Source organism: Neoarius graeffei, chromosome 2 (assembly GCF_027579695.1).
Source record: "Neoarius graeffei isolate fNeoGra1 chromosome 2, fNeoGra1.pri, whole genome shotgun sequence".
Classification (NCBI taxonomy): Eukaryota; Metazoa; Chordata; class Actinopteri; order Siluriformes; family Ariidae; genus Neoarius; species Neoarius graeffei.
Genome location: NC_083570.1, coordinates 123,040,788 through 123,056,121, shown reverse-complemented (window position 1 = coordinate 123,056,121; position 15,334 = coordinate 123,040,788). Strand labels below are relative to the sequence as shown.

At 39.8% G+C, this 15,334-nt stretch overlaps 1 long non-coding RNA gene across 1 annotated transcript; it reads right to left on the bottom strand.

Moving 5' to 3' along the window:
• Positions 1-8,471: 8,471 nt before the first annotated feature.
• Positions 8,472-14,871, bottom strand: LOC132882249 (uncharacterized). Its single transcript, XR_009654139.1, has 4 exons — positions 14,809-14,871; positions 14,189-14,230; positions 10,463-10,513; positions 8,472-8,545 (listed from the first exon to the last, which is right to left on the bottom strand). It is a non-coding gene; the product is annotated as an uncharacterized LOC132882249 (long non-coding RNA).
• Positions 14,872-15,334: the final 463 nt, after the last annotated feature.

The following is a 15,334-nucleotide window of genomic DNA, read 5'->3' as shown; positions in this document are numbered from 1 at the left end:
TTAAGGTATAACCACAACCAGAACGAAATCACAAATTACCTTTTTGAAAGTAGAGTACTTGAACAGAACGTAGGCTTCAGTACTTCCAACAGAGACATCTCATCTCATCATCTCTAGCCGCTTTATCCTTCTACAGGGTCGCAGGCAAGCTGGAGCCTATCCCAGCTGACTACGGGCGAAAGGCGGGGTACACCCTGGACAAGTCGCCAGGTCATCACAGGGCTGACACATAGACACAGACAACCATTCACACTCACACCTACGGTCAATTTAGAGTCACCAGTTAACCTAACCTGCATGTCTTTGGACTGTGGGGGAAACCGGAGCACCTGGAGGAAACCCACGCGGACACGGGGAGAACATGCAAACTCCACACAGAAAGGCCCTCACCGGCCCTGGGGCTCGAACCCAGGACCTTCTTGCTGTGAGGCGATAGCGCTAACCACTACACCACCGTGCCGCCCCCAACAGAGACGTTTGCTTCCAAATCCAACTTCAACAATCCAAGTTCCGGGTAATGACTTTACTACACGCACCTACGTCCTCTTATCCATCTGTCCAGCCAATGAGGAGCATTCGTTTTGCATCACATGCTGTTGCGTCAGGCAACCTGACCAATCAACAACTTACAGTGGCTAGGTCTCGTTTCTTCCTGTAGACCCCATGGGAACAAAGAAAAAAAAATAATGTATGGAAGTCAACGGAGAGAACTTATTTTATAGTTCAGATTCCCTTATGCATTGGATTTAATACATGATGATTATTAACTTTTATGACAACCCTTCACACCAACAAAGTGTTGTTTTTCGACAGACAATAAAAGTTACGTTACGTTTTCTGTTTTTTGTGCAACCTCTGAACTACAATGCTTGTCTCGTGCTATATTCTAAACTCTAAGCAGTGTGGTTTGAGTGAGCTAGGCTAACAGAGTACTGCAGTAAACGTGTTGCTGATCTTTGCAGCCTACAAAAGTAGGCCCTCACTTGAGGTTTTATCCACCAACATATTTCGTCAAATAATACATGGGGAAATCCGTACTGCTGTTATGCCGCCGTTCTGAGGCACAAATACACAGACATTTTAACAGAGAACACCGTCACCTACACAACATGTATATCGATCTGGGGTAATCATGCGTAACCTCAGCGCTATGGCGTTAGCCATGCTAAGGTATGCTACATAGCATTATATCGAGAGCGTGCTAAATCACAACAAAGGTGAAAGAATTATGTACGAGTTCTTTGTCAGATGGGAGACTGGAAAAAACGTGTTTTAGAGATACCAACAACAATTCACTTCGTATAATGTAGCCGGTGACCGGAGATGGTTGCACGCATAGCAGCTAACTGCTAGGTGAATAGTGAAACATACGTTGCATCATAGAACTCAAACAACCAGAATAACACATTACCTGATCGCACGTACTGTAAATCCAGATAACGTACACTGGCGCTGGTAGTTCTAAATCCAACAAGGAGACTTGGTGAAATTTTCAAATAGCTAAATAAAAGGGCTATTGTAACATCCATTAAGTCCGTCATTTTGTTATTTGCCTTAGAGCTGTTTGAAAGCACAGAGAATTCTGGGTAATGTGCATCGTATAGTTCTCAGAACAACAAAAAAACAACCAAACATAACGTTGTGTGGAGGTTATAGTGTAACCAAATGATAACGTTTCAGTTGGTTAGTTACCTCAACGTTTCGGGGACGTTTGGCTTTGTTAGGTTTCTGCATAACCATGAGGAAACGTTCTCTAAATGTTAGTTGTTGGTTACGTTCTAACAAACCTTTAGAGAACCATAGGCTAACGGTACATTAACGTTCTGTGTGATAGCCTACATGTAGCCGGATAAAAAAGACGCATATTTATTTATTCGATTGCACCTCTCATTCACACCTATACGGAGGTTTCAGTCACTGAAAACAGCTACTTTTGCAAACTCTGGGCAGAGTGGAGATTTCTGAAAACTCCGTCTTCAGACACGCGCGTAAATCGGGAAAACGAAGCAACAGCGGGCGAGAGGGCGTGCGCGAATATAATGACTCATAGGTGTGAATCTTTCACCGAATGCCAATTGTCCCGGTTCTTCATGAAATCGCACGCGCACGCACAAATTCATCAGGTTAACTTTCAAATAACTGTTCTTGTGCACTTGCGACACCGGGGCCACTTTCCTGAATTTTGAGCTTCGGAGTATTCGCTTCTTTATCTATTTAATCAATGAATTTATTTGTCACATACATTAAATTACTAATGTAAAACATTAGTAGCCTATTTAAGCAATAGCTGTTTTCTCCACTGTTTTCCGACCTTTTGTGTTTAGTGAATGAGACACTTCATTACACTCCACTGACCGACTTCCAATTCTGGACTTTTTTGAAAATGTAAAATATAGGCCTACGAGATGTTTTTTGGGACTTAATTCGCGTTGCTCCTTCACTATTAATTTTTGAGACTGACGAGGCACTAAATACTGTGGAATTATTTTCTCCTTACTATGAAGTTTGGCATCTTAAACAAGTATTGGGAAATCGTGCAGCCCGACTCTGCAGCCTCCAATGTTTAAGCGAACTGCTGAAACCATAATGTTTAAAGATTAAATCGTAGGCTAATCAAACCAAAGAAAAACACAGCCTTTCCAAAACATTGTCTGCCGAAGCTTGTTTAACCTACAAAAGTCTTAATAGCATAGGTCTTGCTGCGGCTTCAACTTTTCACCTGATCACCTTTCAATAGGCAAATATTATTATTATTATTACTACTACTACAATAGGCCTAGTATTAGTAGTAGGCAAGTAGTTGCCTAGTAGTAGGACAGCCAAATTGTTTCATCAGTGGAGCCGCCGTTAAAAGGAAACTGATGTGGAGCGCCGCGGCTCGCCTCGGGGTGAATCGCGTCCCGAGGTGCGGGGCTGGCCTGCCCTGGCAGTGCTGGTTCGTTGGGGAGAGGGCAGAGGTCGCTGGCTGCCAAGTTTGGAGAGGCTGGGACCTCCCCTGGCCGAGTTACGACCGTGCAAAGTCGGGCTGGAGCCGCCGATAGAAATGAAACTCAAGCCGAGCACCGCGGCTCGCTGCCTACGCCGAGCCTCCCCGGGACTAGACAGTAGCGGAGGCTGTATTTATTTATTTAGGCCTATCTAGCGCAACAACTTATTCCTTTACATATACTCAAACATAGCACAAGAAAGGGTTCAACAACAGGCAATCACAGCAGCTTGGTGAAGTTCTAAATCACATCGGTGTCAGACCTATGGGCCTACCCCCCTTTTTTTCCTCGGATCTGCATCACTCTCATTATTGACCTTTAGCGCTCCCAGTTGACGGAAATCCGTCGTAGTGACGGAAAACTTTAATCCATGCCCTATGTATTATAAGTCATGTAACATTGTGCAGCTTTAAATTTTTTTTGAGATAAGTAGTTCTTTAACAGTGTCTTAGAATGGAAAAAAAAAGTAAAATCAGCTTTTGTGTTTGCTGTTAATTACAGCTCCAATGAAAGAAAATCAAAATCCACAAAAATTAGAATTGGCTAATGAAACTGCAAATTGAATAATATTATCAACGAGGGACAAGTTACCATTAACCTTACAGGTGAACAGGCTTGTGGTGATATGACGCTAACACTGTTAGCTTCATGATATCACCACAAAACCAATGAGAACATTTTTTATTTGTTTGACAAGTTTTCTGAAAATGACTTGACAATGCCCTGTTGGCATATTTTTTATTGAAATGTGCCAATTTACATATGTTCAGAGCAAAAAAAAAAAAAGTTAATGTTGGATAAAGGCACAATTCTTGTTTTATTTTGTTGATATATTTGTGTCATAGTTTTTTAATGAGGGGATTTTGCATCTCTCTTATTGTTACACTGGAAAAAAAAAGACCTAGCAGCCATAAAAGTGACTTTTCTCTTTGGAATGAAATGTTGTTTAAATTGGGTCATGAATGATATTTTAACAAAAACATATCTGCCCCGGTGTTCGTTTCTTTTATTGGCATTCACTTTATTTTATTTCCACCAGGTGGTTCTTGAACCTCCACAGGAAGGCGACACGGAATGAAGGTATGTTCAAAGATTTGGTTAATTGAGGTGGGAGAAGTGGGGCAGCAGGTAGCTTCATTCAGTTAGCTTATCTGCCAGAAGACGAGTCATACGTTCAGATGTCAAAGGTTTTGTTGTCCTGGATTTACTTTATGAAGCTCCGATGAATATAAATTCAAATTCAATCCTGTTATCTGTGGCAAATTGTCAGTATATTTCCCTCATGAGGTTGACCAGATACCGTGGTGCTTGAAAGTTTGTGAACCCTTTAGAATTTTTTTTATATTTCTACATAAATATGACCTAAAACATCACATTTTCACACAAGTCCTAAAAGTAGATAAAAAGAACCCAGTTAAACAAATGAGACAAAAATATTATACTTGGTCATTTATTTATTGAGGAAAATGATCCAATATTACATATCTGTGAGTGGCAAAAGTATGTGAACCTTTGCTTTCAGTATCTGGTGTGACCCCCTTGTGCAGCAATAACTGCAACTAAATGTTTCCGGTAACTGTTGATCAGTCCTGCACACCGGCTTGGAGGAATTTTAGCCCATTCCTCCATACAGAACAGCTTCAACTCTGGGATGTTGGTGGGTTTCCTCACATGAACTGCTCGCTTCAGGTCCTTCCACAGCATTTTGATTGGATTAAGGTCAGGCCTTTGACTTGGCCATTCCAAAACATTATTCTTCTTTAACCATTCTTTGGTAGAACGACTTGTATGCTTAGGTTCGTTGTCTCGCTGCATGACCCACCTTCTCTTGAGCTTCAGTTCATGGACAGATGTTCTGACATTTTCCTTTAGAATTCACTGGTATAATTCAGAATTCATTGTTCAATCAATGATGGCAAGCCGTCCTGGCCCAGAGGCAGCAAAACAGGCCCAAACCATGATACTACCACCACCATGTTTCACAGATGGGATAAGGTTCTTATGCTGGAATGCAGTGTTTTCCTTTCTCCAAACATAACGCTTCTCATTTAAACCAAAAAGTTCTATTTTGGTCTCATCCGTCCACAAAACATTTTTCCAATTGCCTTCTGGCTTGTCCATGTGATCTTTAGCAAACTGCAGACAAGCAGCAATGTTCTTCTTGGAGAGCAGTGGCTTTCTCCTTGCAACCCTGCCGTGCACACCATTGCTGTTCAGTGTTCTCCTGATGGTGGACTCATGAACATTAACCAACGTAAGAGAGGCCTTCAGTTGCTTAGAAGTTACACTGGGGTCCTTTGTGACCTCACCAACTATTACATTCTTGGAGTAATCTTTGTTGGTCGACCACTCCTGGGGAGGGTAACAGTGGTCTTGAATTTCCTCCATTTGTACACAACCTGTCTGACTGTGGATTGGTGAAGTCCAAACTCTTTCTTTAGAGATGGTTTTGTAACCTTTTCCAGCCTGATGAGCATCAACAACGCTTTTTCTGAGGTCGTCAGAAATCTCCTTTGTTCGTGCCATGATACACTTCCACAAACGTGTTGTGAAGATCAGACTTTGATAGATCCCTGTTCTTTAAATAAAACAGGGCGCCCACTCATACCTGATTGTCATCCCATTGATTGAAAACACCTGACTCTAATTTCACCTTCAAATTAACTGCTAATCCTAGAGGTTCACATACTTTTGCCACTCACAGATGTGTAATATTGGATCATTTTCCTCAATAAATAAATGACCAAGTATAATATTTGTCTCATTTGTTTAACTGGGTTCTCTTTATCTACTTTTAGGACTTGTGTGAAAATCTGATGTTTTAGGTCATATTTATGTAGAAATATAAAAAAAATTCTAAAGGGTTCACAAACTTTCAAGCACCACTGTACATTTCATAACTAACCCTATTAAATGTTTTCAAATTTAAACTGTTTTATTTTCAGTTCCTCAGTCTCATATGCTCCAGCAAATCAAATCACTTGTGTTTTTGAGTTTTCTTTTATATTTGCATATACCCTTACAGAAAAACCACATGAACTTCACATGTGATTTTTCACATACTGTATGATCACATGTGACTTTTGCACATGTGACTTTTCACATGTGAAATATGTGGAAAACGTGTTTTGCACATGGGAAACATGTGGTTTTGGCCCAATTTTATGTGAATTCCCATGTGAGATCCATGCCTACTCCCATGTGAAACCCATGGAAAACGTGTTTTTGGGCCAATTTTATGTGAATCACATGTGATCCCCTATGAAACCCACGGGATCACATTATTTGCACAGGGAAAATAAACCTATAACGCCCATGTACAATCTTGCATACAGAAATACACTTGCTTGTAGTGTGTGTGTGTGTGTGTGTGTGTGTGTGTGTGTGTACTGTACAATAGAAAATGTATTAGTATTTAAAAAAACACAAATCTAAACTAGTCATGGACGAGCTGGCAGATGTGTGAGAGGAAAAAAGTTACAGTAAGTAAAAGCATATTTACTTAGCATCACTCCTAACCCCAACCTTTGACACCAGTGATTATTTAACATGACACAACAAGGTCTGTGGATTTTTTTGGGGGTAACTGGGTCATTAATTTTGTAAAGACACTGGTTTTAAGTTTTTCAAATGCATTTTTGGTGCTTTGAACACATGACTAGTTCCATTATATTAGAGAGAAGGCAGACATCTCTACTGTACAGCCCCTAACCAAAACTAGTCAACTCACATCAAAACAGTCCAGATGGATAAATAACAGTACAGGCCAGAGAGAATTACAACAACAACATATCTCCAAAACTAGTCTTTGTCTCAGACTTCTGTAGGGACGTAAATATCCACTCAATGATTTGATTCGATACATAAGATAAACGATTTGATATCTCATGATACCTGGAACAAAACATGAATGAAGAAGTATACTGTATGTCTGATTGAAAACATATGTTATTTTATCTTAAACATAAATACATGATATATATTCCTCCTTTCCTTCATTCCCTTCTTCACCTTTTCCTCCTTCCATCCTTGGACAACAGGAGGGTTAATTAACAGACATGAAAATGGTGTCAGTCTTATCTAACTCCCAAAATGTCAAACTATTCCTTTAAACAAACTTTGAACTTTTCTGTAACTTCTGCATCGTCACATCCCTCATCTTCTTGGTCTCCTCCAGATGGTTCCCTGTTTTGGGATTGAAAGATAAAGATTAGGGCAGTACGAATACCAGCCGATTCTGTCAAAGGTTAAATTCTTTTCTATCTGGATTTCCACATCGTTCTGCTATTTTCAAATGATGACCAATCTATACATTCATAGTCAAATATATAAACAGACAGAAATCCTGTGCAGACATACAATCGGCCCTCTAGAAGCCATCCAAAACTGGATTTTAATCATCAGTATAACTTGGTTACCATTTTTCCTTCTCTGCTCGTCTCCGGATGTCTTTTAATTTTTGTGCCATGCAGGCCTTGATTTCAGTGTCCCCAACACCCTTGTGAACACTTTTGACATGATCTGTAAGAAATTAAATGAAATTGTATTTTAAATTAATCCAATAGTCGATTAGTCATCGATTAACTGTTGCAGCCCTACTTTGCATTAGGGCTGTTAATGACAAAATTGAAAACAAGCAAGATTTTTTGAGTTAACAAGCTGATACAATACCATTTTGCCCAACAAAAACAATATTCTGGCATGCTTACCAATCACTGACTTCACTTTGTCCACATCAAGCCGCTGTCTTTTTTTCCCCCCCACAATCCCTTTTTTCCCCCCTGTGACGGAGCACGTTGCCATCTCCTCCACAGTGAAGACAGAGTCCATCACAGTCCTTGTGAGTTTCTTATAGCCCTCACACCTTTGGGCATAATCCAAGGCAGTTGGGTTCATTAGGATGAGAACAGATTCCTTCTGCAAAGATGAAATAATATTAGAATACATGTAATTCTAGAATGCCATAACAATATGTGAAGAATACATGCTATCTGGATTCAATCTCCTCGCTGTGATGTCATCATCTTCTTGCATGATAGCAGTAGTGTTTCCATTTGACGTACAGTAATGTGTTTTGAGCGCACAATCTGTTTGTGTGTATGTTAGTGCACTATACTCAATACAAAAAATATATAACATTTATCTTTGGTTAGGAGGAGTCTGTGCGCGACTTAGTGAAATTAAACTTTTGCTCAACAGAAAAGTCCCACGAGAAAAAAAGAAAAATATTCCTGCCCCAAAAATTTTAAGACCTTTGAGTAATTAATTTAAGACCAATTTAAGACACTTCTAATGAATTGACATTTTAAGATCTTAATTTTAGATACATGAATTTAAGACTTTTCAAGGATCTGCGGATACCCGGATATAGTTGGGGCTTGCAAAAGGGTTAATTTAGGCAGGCCACCCAAACATGATAAATGTATGGCGAAACACTACATGGTCCATAAATGAAATTACTTCTCCTGACTATGTATGCGATACCTTCCCCGCTGCCAGATGACTGTTGCTGTTGGCAAGCTGAGCCTCTATGGCCTTCTTTATTGTATCTGCTAGCCCTACAATTAAATCAAAAGAAGGAATGACCATTTAACTATTCAAAATTGCCAACTGAGTTGTGTAACTTATTATATAGTATTATTACAAAATGGTCATGGAAATAGGTAAAAAGTTACTGCAATACCTACTAGGGTGCATCAGTTGCCCTCACTTTCATAAAATCTGATGCATTTTTGTTTGGGTGTTCCTTTTCACCAATAAAGACATCCTGTAAAATTTTTTGACCATATTCAAAAGTCTAATGGTGGCACCATGAGGTTCATTTTTTGCTAAAAAACGCTTATGTTTTCGCGTAAGGTTTGAATCACAATGTTGGACTCCATTTATTGATTTCTTGTGAGCCAGAGATCATGTTAAGAACCTTTGCAAGGGATTGAGAAGCATTAATGTGATTCATAATACATTGGAATTGTTTAAAAGTAGTTGAACAATGATTCAATGAACAGCTAAAACTCAAACTGTGCTTGATAATATATTTAGAATATGTACTAAAAATGTGTATCTAAGATATTTGGTATGCTCTATAAGGTGCCATAATGTTTCATGAAAAGTGATCGAAATTTTGTCATAAAAGCAGGGCTTTGAACCAGAATTTTTTTCCTATTGGTTCGTTCCGAACAGAAACGGAATTTTAACGTTTCCGGTTTTGGGTTCCACCATTAAATAGACGTTCCCAAACCGGTTAGAACAAAAATATTTCGTTCCCGGAACGGTTAATTACGTTCCCTGTCAGCTGTTTAACAAATGGCTATAAAATTATGTCTCTGTCTCATCCAGCTTAAGCCAAATGTAGGCTAATTCTATTACAACCTTCATTAAATAAGGCAAGAAATAATTCAAAACAATTATTTCAAATGTTGGCGATTTGGATTCTCAGTATGTCTTCCCATCTACACAAACAGAAAAAGTGCCAAAAATGAAAGATAATTCGTTTAGTGTGTTACCAAAGGCTAGTCAGGCCCTATGCATTGATAGGCTAACAGAGGTTAACATCATTTAATGTTCGCGAGCCTCTCATTAACGTGGACAAATATATTGATATCGTGTTTGAAATTGACGTTTTTGAATAACGATAGACTGCAATATTTACCTCTTATTTAAGATGTGGAGACGTGATAGTAGTCCACCCTCCCGCTCTCTCCATTCAGTCAGTGAACGTCACACAGGAAGTGAATCCCAGCGGGTCATAGAAACTTGCGCAGGAGAAGAATGACTTTTTTATTTGTAGGCTACGGAAACTTTGAGGAACGAAATAAAAACCAGTATTAACCGGTTACCATTATTTTTAATAAGCGTTTCTGTTCCGGAACATAAATAATAAAGTTTCCGGTTTCGTTTCTGTTCCATGTGAAATAGAAAAAGTTCCCGGTTTTCGTTTTCGTTCCTTGAACCGGTTCAAAGCCCTGCATAAAAGTCATAAAATAGCAGCTTTTTCCATAACTTTGAGCTCCTGGTGCCACCATTAAACTTGTGAATTTTGTCAAAATATTTCACCCAGTGTGTTTTCTTACCAAAAGGAACATAAAAACAAAAATGCATCATGATCGGAGGAACTTTTCATTTTTAGGGGGCAACTGATGCACCCTAATATCTACCCTCTTGCAGTTACAGGTTTAACCGACGCAACCTCCTTATTTCCTTATCCTTTTCCTTAACCTTCTCCTCCAGCTCTTTCATGTTTCATGTTTGGAGTCTGTAGTCTTCAGGGCAGAAAGAGAAAGAGCACACGAGAGAGAAAGAGAAGATAGAGAAAGAAGATGCTTAAAGGAGGGAGAATTTTGGTAGCATCTTGGGTTGTCAAGGATGGGACAAGGTACAACACCACAATAAGGTAGGAGCACAGGGAGAAGATTACAGTAAAAGGTCACTGAAAATAAAATAAAAAGATAAACATGTTTTGGACAGCATATCTGTACCTTCTGGTGTTGTGGAGTCTCATCATCACTGTCAAGATCTTCCAAAGTGATCTGACAAAATACATTGCAAGAGATTGGACAGGAGATGGTACGAATGAAAAGAGGGACAAAAGTTAAAGAAAGGAAATAAATGACAGAATGATATGTAAATACTCCAACATAATTTAAGTTAGGGCTCAACAATTGATCGAAATATTATTCAGTTATCCCACCGAAAGGGGGCATCAAGACGCAGTAGATCGTAATAACTCTTCGTGGTTCTTTATTCCTTTTCAATTCAAGTTTAGTTCCACGTTTTCTTTAGTGGTTTCACACTTTCATTAGCTGAATTCAAGTTCATTTCCACATTTCTTTAGTTGAATTCAAGGTTTAGTTCCACAATCTTTAGGTTATTAACCTATAAACACAAGAGGCCATAATGCCATGATGTAAGTGAAAGCCAAGTCCACTAAACAACAACATCAGAGTACACAAACATATATAGCAATAGGCTAAAGATGAAAATATGTACCCAGAATTATAAATATTACAGTTAAATGTAAATCGCATTATACTACATGTCTATAATGTCAACATATTAATCAGTAAATGCACATTTAACCGAATAAGGAAAAGGCCACAATACAACAACAGCCTTGCTCTTTAACTCTAGCCACACAAGTTTAGCATTGCAAATAAACCACACAGCATAGCAGAGTTAGCACAGCATAGCAGTTAGCAATGTAAATAAACAGCATAGCACAGTTAGCACAACATAGCAGTTAGCAACATAACACATAGCCATAACATTCAACATTGCATTAAACCATTTGTGCTACTAAACATCATAGCCATTACCAGTAAGTTTAACACTATATTTACACACTACATTTACACAAGACAAGCCCACAAATAATACTTATCCGCGCAACCAAGAGCACAAAGCCATAAATGCAATTATCAGTAAACTAATTCATTGTTAACGCAAACGTCGGATCAAATCAGATACCGCGACCAGCGCCAAGCTTACAAACAGTGGATTTCACCCAGTGGACTAAAACAGTGGATTAAGGCCAAAAGTACAATTTAAACCGCAGCTTGAATGAATGAAGGAGAGATGACTTACCAGTGGTGTACTGCTGTCTCGATGGAACGCCATACTAAAACTTTGGATCTCGCGCTGGTTTAAAGCGCATGTGCAGCTCCAATTGGATGCCAAATCGGCAGCTTCAGATCGCATTGTCTCGCGTCACAACAGTTAAATTTGCCCTGCACACCAACCAGGTAAGACATCTCTCTCGCTCATTTTCTTGCGTTGCGTTGTTTTCAATTTCATTTGCCGCGTGCAACCTAGTGAACTCCACCCACTATCTCGGCCACGCACCGTGAGCAAAACAAAACAATTATAGACATCACAAAATGGCAAATTGCAGTATTCAGGAGCTGCAATGTTTTGATCAAGGTGAAATGTGTCATAACAAGACCTTACCGCAGCAGATCAGGGCTTGAATCCAGCCCAGGACCATTTGCTGCATATCATCCCCTCTCTCCCCTGCCTTTCCTCACTCTTTCTACTTAATCACGGTCACATAAAGCTGAGATGCCAATAATCTTAAAAAAATAATAACCCTGATTCCAAAAATGTTGGGACAAAGTACAAATTGTAAATAAAAACGGAAGGCAATGATGTGGAAGTTTCAAAATTCCATATTTTATTCAGAATAGAACATAGATGACATATCAAATGTTGAAACTGAGAAAATGTATCATTTAAAGAGAAAAATTAGGTGATTTTAAATTTCATGACAACAACATGTCTCAAAAAAGTTGGGACAAGGCCATGTTTACCACTGTGAGACATCCCCTTTTCTCTTTACAACAGTCTGTAAACGTCTGGGGACTGAGGAGACAAGTTGCTCAAGTTTAGGGATAGGAATGTTAACCCATTCTTGTCTAATGTAGGATTCTAGTTGCTCAACTGTCTTAGGTCTTTTTTGTCGTATCTTCCGTTTTATGATGCGCCAAATGTTTTCTATGGGTGAAAGATCTGGACTGCAGGCTGGCCAGTTCAGTACCCGGACCCTTCTTCTACGCAGCCATGATGCTGTAATTGATGCAGTATGTGGTTTGGCATTGTCATGTTGGAAAATGCAAGGTCTTCCCTGAAAGAGACGTCGTCTGGATGGGACCATATGTTGCTCTAGAACCTGGATATACCTTTCAGCATTGATGGTGTCTTTCCAGATGTGTAAGCTGCCCATGCCACACACACTAATGCAACCCCATACCATCAGAGATGCAGGCTTCTGAACTGAGCGCTGATAACAACTTGGGTCGTCCTTCTCCTCTTTAGTCCGAATGACACGGCGTCCCTGATTTCCATAAAGAACTTCAAATTTTGATTCGTCTGACCACAGAACAGTTTTCCACTTTGCCACAGTCCATTTTAAATGAGCCTTGGCCCAGAGAAGACGTCTGCGCTTCTGGATCATGTTTAGATACGGCTTCTTCTTTGAACTATACAGTTTTAGCTGGCAACGGCGGATGGCACGGTGAATTGTGTTCACAGATAATGTTCTCTGGAAATATTCCTGAGCCCATTTTGTGATTTCCAATACAGAGGTATGCCTGTATGTGATGCAGTGCCGTCTAAAGGCCTCTGCATGCTCTTGCGACAAGGCTTTCGCAGATAGATTTTCGCAGACAGTTGTAACTTATTGTTGAGCGGGGAGTAATAAGCGTGCGCGATGTTATTCACTGCCACAACGCAAGGGGGCGCGAAATCGCTAGGAGTAGTTGGTGGGTGTGGTTAGTGGAGTGTTTATCCTCCGGTTACTTATAATGACTAGAACTGGAGTCGTATAGATGTACGCATAGACATCCTATGTCTATGGATGTACGTACTTCCTCGATCAACCGCTCTTCGTGCTACTCCATCTTCGCTCGTGTTTTTAAAAATGGCGGTCGTGAAAACAAAACAAACCGGCAAAGTAGGGAAGCGGAAGTGTGTGTACAGCGGATGTAGAGTGGACCAATCAGAGCCCTCGTCTGCGACGCTGTCTGCGAGGCTTCTGCGGTGGTCACAATTTTTGGGAGGTGCGCGCAGAGCGTCTGCGAAAGTGGGGGGGCTACGCAGACGCTATCTGCGACGCCATCTGCGAGGACTGGGTTGTCAGCATAAATTGGCCTTCAGGGCCCGAAGATCATGGGCACCCAGTATGGTTTTCCAGCCTTGACCCTTACGCACAGATTCTTCCAGATTCTCTGAATCTTTTGATGATATTATGCACTGTAGATGATGATGATATGTTCAAACTCTTTGCAATTTTACACTGTCGAACTCCTTTCTGATATTGCTCCACTATTTGTCGGCGCAAAATTAGGGGGATTGGTGATCCTCTTCCCATCTTTACTTCTGAGAGCCGCTGCCACTCCAAGATGCTCTTTTTATACCCAGTCATGTTAATGACCTATTGCCAATTGACCTAATGGGTTGCAATTTGGTCCTCCAGCTGTTCCTTTGTTGTACCTTTAACTTTTCCAGCCTCTTATTGCCCCTGTCCCAACTTTTTTGAGATGTGTTGCTGTCATGAAATTTCAAAATGTATCACTTTCGACATTTGATATGTTGTCTATGTTCTATTGTGAATACAATATCAGTTTTTGAGATCTGTAAATTATTGCATTCTGTTTTTATTTACAATTTGTACTTTGTCCCAACTTTTTTTGGAATTGGGGTTGTAATACCTTTGCCCGCTTTGATGTCTTTTGTAGATCATCCTCCACTATCTGAAAAACAAGTATGAGTGGAAGGGTGTAAAAGGTCAGAATTTATGGAGGGTTGCTGCACACTTTTTGAAATCAAAATGCTTTTAAAAGTTTTTTAAAAAATCTAAATAAGTGTTAAATAGCTCTACATTGTTACAGCCATCACTAGCTTCGAGTGTTTTGTCAGAAGCATGGATCCTCCACTCTGCCGTAAACAGAAAAAACATTTTCTGGTATCCCATTCCCTCTTGATCAGCCAATCAGGAGAGAGAACCTCACAAATTTCTTTTCTGTTTACTGCAGAGCAGAAGGACCGGGAGACAACAACATACAACTGTAAATTAAGCACTGTAGTGCTACAGTGATGCCCAGTCTACACATCATATTCTCTCGGTGCTAGGGAACAGGTTTGCATATTACAAAATAGAGGAAAATCACATCATTTTAATTTCATGCATTTTCAATGACAATTAAGTTTAACAATACCTGATCGAACTCATATTGCAATATCTGTCATTATATGTAGATTAAACAGACCTATCAGATTTGACCTATTGAGATATAGGGCCATATATCTCAATAATAGTGAAACAACATACCTTTGGCTTTGACATTTTGTGTCTCTCCAGCCATTGTCTCTCCTCTCTCTTTATTTCCCCAAGGCTCTCTATTTTAAAATAATAAAGCAAAAGAACAGTATTATTTTTTAGCAGGGATTGACCACCTAAGCTATGGACCAATTTACAGTCTACGTCATCAAGAAGCTGCGCGCGCAGCCGTCTTTTTTACAAACAGTAAATGGGTCTATACATAGACATATAAACATAGACGCCGCATTGAGCTGGTGGCCCGTTGCTGGGATACGTCAGAGTGTCCGCCATATTTGATGTGGCAAATCTTCCCTGTAAACCAATGCAAGTAAATGGACTGAACTTCATAAAGCCCCTTTCTACAATAATGTTTAACTCGATGCCTTTTATTCACCCATTAAGACACACACGTATATATTTGGGAAACAAACAGGCATCAAAACAACATATATAACTTTTAATGTGATGGTTATAAATAGTGTGCGAAATACCCTGTACACTGCAAACTAGCGACAGATACGCGATAGATAGCTCA